The following is a 6,000-nucleotide window of genomic DNA, read 5'->3' as shown; positions in this document are numbered from 1 at the left end:
CAGTTAGTCCTTATCTCTAATAGCATATCATTTTGGGGAGGGATGGACAAATCAAACCACAAACTAGAAAATAATGAAACTTTCCCTGGTAGCTCAGATGGTAAAGAATCTGCCTGCAATGCAGGAGACCGGGGTTCAATCCCTGGGTCAGGAAGATCTCCTGGAGGAGGAAATGGCAACCCACTCCAGTGGAGAACTGGAAACACCAATTTGGTGTTTGGACATGAGTTTGAGCAAACTCAGGAAGATGATGAAGGACAGGGAAGCCTGGATGCTGCTGTCCATGGTGATCTCAAAGAGTCTGACATGACTGAGCGACTGAACAACAATTTGGACCAGGCGTTACTGGATGGAACTGGCTCTGTTGTTGGCTGATCCAACTTCCACTTCCCTTTCTCTAGCCTCCTGCTAGCCAAGGGTGGCCAGGGGCATGGGACATAATCACGCTAAAGAGATTTTGTTTGTTCTCTTGAGTTTCTAGAAAAGGAACATCTTGCATCTCCTTTCCAAAGAAGCAGATTGGGCACTTCTGGATCCAACTAAGATGGGGTAAGCATACTCTGCTCTCTCACATAATACAATAAAAAAAACTCTGGACAGAATACACAAAACTATCTGAGGACTCTGAAAAGTAAATAATATAATAAGAGTAGGTGAACTGAAGAGGGAAATAAAAACTCAAAGAATGATTCACATCATGTTGAATCCCCCCACCCTTTATCCCTCATAGGATCTTGGAGTATATTCTGGCACAAGCCTAATCCCAAAGTGGCACAGACACAAAAAGTTTCAAGGAAAACTCTTTCTTTCTAGATGATGGACCAGGAAGGATGATCCTGCAAGATAGAAAGTAGGGTGGTAGTGGTTGCTTCCATTTATTTTCCTTTCTCTCATTAATCTTCTGGTCCTGCCCTAAGGCAAACCTGTCACAAAATGCACTCCTGTCATAGTGGCATCAGAAATGATGACAGGACTAACCTCACACGCATCTAAAACTCTGAGAGAAACTCTCTCTCTCTGACCAGAGAAACTGGAAAAAGGACTCCCAAAGTCTGAAGAATGTACATGAGAAGCAATGCCCATTTTTTCCCCCCTCTCTTTCCTTTTGCCGCTTCATCCCAAGATGGATTTAGTCATGGTAAGCATGTGATAGCTAAATCTCCGGCTTTCTAGTCAAAATGCTGGGGAAAAGGGGCCTTTAGAGCCTAAAAGTAGAGGGAAATCATAAAGAGGAGAAACTTTAAAAAGGGATCTTTTAAATATGTGTCTGAAACCTTGGAATCATCCTTGAGTTGTTCAGGTATGAAACTGACCCAAAGCAACAAAACAAAGGTTTTGATAAGTGATTATAGTAGATGGGCCATTTAAGCACTACAAAGGCTTAGCAAAGAAGACTGACACTGGATCCACACACCAAAGAAGGAAGGTCAGGACTTTCATTCTGAACCTAGCTGGGTTAATTTTCTGTTAAATTACCACCAACATTCTTCAAAGCATATTAATGGGACCAAAAGTCTCATGATATTCTAGATATCTAGGACACAATTACTTGATATACAAAAAACAAGGAAAATCTGAACAGTTCTCAAGGAAAGCATAATAAAGAAACACTAAACTTGAGATGATACAGATGTAGAATTATCAAAGGCTTAAAGCAACTATTATAACCATGCTCCATGAAGTTAGATCAAAAACTGATCAAACACTAGTGAAAAGAATGAGAAGAATAAAATTTGTCAGCAAAGACGTAGAGCACGTAAAAAAGAGACAAATAGAAATTTTAGAAATGACAGTTTTAATATTTGAAAATTCATTGGAGAGGCTTAATAGGAGAATGGATATGACAGAGAAAAGAATTAGTAAACATAAGCTAGATAATCTCAGAATAGTATAAGAAAACTAGAAACAAATGTTCCTATGAACAAAAACATAAAAATCAAAATATCAGCTAACTGAATCTGATAATATAGTAAAAGAATGTTACATCATAAACAGGTGGGGTTTATTCAGGGAATGCACGGCTGGTTTAACATTAGAAAATCACTCAAAATAACCCATGATACGAACAGACTAAGTATGAAAAACTGTATTATTGTATCAACAGATGAAAAAAAAAAATATTTGACCAACTTCAACATTTCTTCATGATAAAGACTTTCAGCAAACTAGTGATAGAAGAGGACCTCTTTCATCCAAGCAAAACTAAAGCTAACATTACACTTAATGATGGAAGATGAAAGGTTTCCCACTAGGATCAAGAACAGGGCAGTGATATTCACTCTTACCAGTGCTCCTTCTGCAATATTATACCGGAATTTTTATCCTGTGTAATAAGGCAAGAAATAAAATGCATATAGACTGGCAAAGAAGAAAGAGGATTGGCACTATTTTCAGATGAAGTGATTGTCTATACAGAAAATCTCAAGGAATGTACAAAAAGTTTCTAGAATTGGTGATTTTAGCAAGGTGACAGAATACAAAGTCAACATTCAAAAAAAATCCAAGCATGTTTTTATATAATAGTAATGAACACTTGGAAACCATGCCCCCCTGCTCCCCAATTTTAGAGCACAATTTACAATAACTTAGAAAATAGATGAGAATCCAACAAAACATGTGCAAGATATTCTAAAAAAAAATGTGCTCAAAAAGAGAAAACTCTGATAAAAGAAATTAAAGGCCCAAATATTTGGAGAGATATCCAAGTTCTTGGGTTAGAAGACTCAATATTGTTTGTAATATCAATTCTCCACAAATTCAGTAAGTAGTTATAACACAATGCCAATAAAAATACTAGCAGAATGTTTTGTGGCCATTCCCCAGCTGATTGTGAAATTTTTGTGGAAATTCAAAGGAACTACAGTAGTCCAAACAATTTTTGAAAAAAAAGAAAGCTGGAGGACTCACAGTATCTCAATGTAAGACACGCTGCAGACGTACCGTAACCACAGCAATGTAGTGTTGGCGTCAAGGTAAACACGTAGATAAAGGGAACAGAGAAGAAAGCAGAGGAATAAATCCACACAAATAGGAACAATTGATTTCTGACACAGATCCACAAGTAACTCAACTGAAAATAGTCTTTTCAATGAATGATGGTGGAACATTGGGCATCCATATGCAAAAAAATTGAACTGTGACCAATCTCTCAGCTCTTACACAAAAGTTAACTCAAAACAGATCATAGATCTAAAAGTAAAGTGTAAAACTATAAAACTTTTAGAGGAAAACATAGGAGAAAATCTTTGTGACTTTGGGTTAGGCAGCTAAACACCAAAAGTATAATCCATAAAAGAGGAGGTGGTAAATTGGATTTACAATAATGAAAAGTTTTGCTCTGTAAAAGAGAATGAAAATTTAAGTTACAGACTGAGAGAAGATATTTGCAAATCACTTATCTGAGAGAATATATGAAGTACCTCAAAATTCAATAATAAGACAAAAAACCTAATTAAAAATAAGAAAAGTTTTGAATGGATCCTTCACCAAAGAAGATATACAGTGAAAATATGCTTAAACATCATTTGTTATTAACAAAATGCAAATTAAAGCCACAATGAAATAACACTATGAATCTGTTAGAATGACTAAAGTATTATAAAAATAAAACCAAGATACTGACAATATACCAAATGCTGGTGAGTATACAGAGCATTTGGGATTCACACACATTGTTGGTGGGAATATAAAATGGCACAGTCTTTCTGGAAAATAGTTTGATAGTTTATCAAATTAAACATACTCTAATCATATGACTCAGCTATCCTACTCATAGGTATTTATCCTAGAGAAATGAAAATGTTTGTTCACACACAGGTCTGCATGTGAGTGTATACAGCAGACTTAATGATTGCCAAAAACTGGAAATGGCCCAAATGTCTTTCAACAGATGCTTGAATAAACAAGCTATGGCTCATCCATACAATGGAATAATATTAAATATAAGTAGGAATGAACTATTATATACAGCAACTTGAATGCATTCTACTGAGAGGAACCAGACTCAAAATGTTTCCCACTGTTTGACTGCATTCATATGACACTCAAGAAATGGCAAAATAACCATGAAGGAGAACAAATCTGTATTTCTCTGGGTTTATGGCTGGGGTCAGGAGAAATGTCAACAACCGCAGATACACAGATGATACCACCATAATGGCAGAAAGTGAAGAGGAACTAAAGAGCCTCTTGATGAAGGTGAAGGAGGAGAGTGAAAAAGCTGGCATTAAAACTCAACATTCAAAAAACTAAGATCATGGCACCCAGACCCATCACTTCATGGCAAATAGATGGGGAAAAAATTGGAAACAGTGGCAGATTTTTTTCTTGGGCTCCAAAATCACTGTGGATGGTGACTACAGCCATGAAATTAAAAGATATTTGTTCCTTGGAAGAAAAGCTGTGACAAACCTAGGCAGTGTATTAAAAAGCAGAGGCGTCGCTTTACTGACAATGGTCTGTATAGTCAAAGCTATGGTTTTTCCAGTAGTCATGTATGGATGTGAGAGCTGGACCATAAAGAAGGCTGAGCCCCAAAGAATTAATGCTTTTGAATTGTGATGCTGGAGAAGACTCGTAAGAGTCTTTTGGACTCTTTGTAATTAAAAAAAAATTACCAAAAGGGACCAATTCGGCTGTTACTCTCCTTTACCCCAGCAACCCCCATGGCTTTCCACTTTGTCCTGGCTGGACTGTGGAGTTAACGGTTGGAGGTTCAGCTGCCTTTTGGTGACTGAAGGGAGAAGCTTGAAGATAAATGCCAAAAAGTTAAGGCTGATGGAGAGCTTCAGACAGAATCTTGGTCTTTTAATGCATTGCTGAACCCTGGGCAATATTCCTTCTGACTCGTGATTCACCAAGGGTGGAAGGTACCCACACAGCATGCAGGCAATAAGGGGCTGCCTTGTCTGTAGAAAATTTAAAACAATAATAAAACCAACTGGAAGTCAGTCTGCTTTTCCTGTCAGCAGTTCTAAACAATGCCATGGACAAAATACTCCTCCTCTCCCAAAGAAGTCTTTTATTAATTTAAGTTCTGGAAAATTTCTCCAGTTACTATGGCATTTTAATAACATATATGTAAGTTACAGCCAGTCACCTACAGGACATATATGGACTGAAATAAATACATATGTTCATTTAAACAGTAAACTAGACAGGTTTCCCCTAGATTCAGATTCATTTGGGCTTTTCAATGATCACTCCAGCCACCCTGTTTCATATTTCAGATTTTAAACACAGAATTAGAAATTCTTTTTCCAAAGTAGTCATGTATGAATGTGAGAGTTGGACCATAATGAAAGCTGAGCACTGAAGAATTGATGCTTTTGAACTGTGGTGTTGGAGAAGACTCTTGAGAGTATCTTGAACTGCAAGGAGGTCAAACCAGTCAATCCTAAAGGAAATCAGTCCTGAATATTCATTGGAAGGACTGATGCTGAAGCTGAAGCTCCAGTACTTTGGCCATCTGATGCAAAGAACTGACTCATTGGAGAAGACCTGATGCTGGGAAAGATTGAAGGCAGGAGGAAAAGGGGATGACAGAGGATGAGATGATTGGATGGCATCACCAACTCCATGGACATGAGTTTGAGCAAGCTCTGGAAGTTGGTGATGGACAAGGAGGCCTGGCGTGCTGCAGTGCATGGGGTCACAAAGAGTGGAATACGACTAGGTGACTGAATTGAATAGAATATTGAATGACAGAACTGAAGTAACTCAAGCTCAGATTCTCTACTTTTACAATCATTGTGCTGCCATTTTTTACTTGGAATCTGCTGTTTAAACACAGTTAAGTGCAAGGCTAAGAGACACAAAGCACACTCAAAGCAAAACAAGATGATTGTTACCAACGTATTGGGGTTTCCGTGAGTTAACTTCTATACTGAATATGATTTCATCAAAAATACATAACAAAATATGCTAATTTGAAGACAATTTTGTTGTAAAGAGGAGACTTAAAAAATGATTCATTGCAGTTGTCACTGGAGAAGGCAATGG

Source organism: Bos javanicus, chromosome 24 (genome assembly GCF_032452875.1).
Source record: "Bos javanicus breed banteng chromosome 24, ARS-OSU_banteng_1.0, whole genome shotgun sequence".
Taxonomy (NCBI): Eukaryota; Metazoa; Chordata; class Mammalia; order Artiodactyla; family Bovidae; genus Bos; species Bos javanicus.
The sequence above is the reverse complement of the archived record's forward strand: the minus strand, read 5'-3'. Positions refer to the sequence as shown.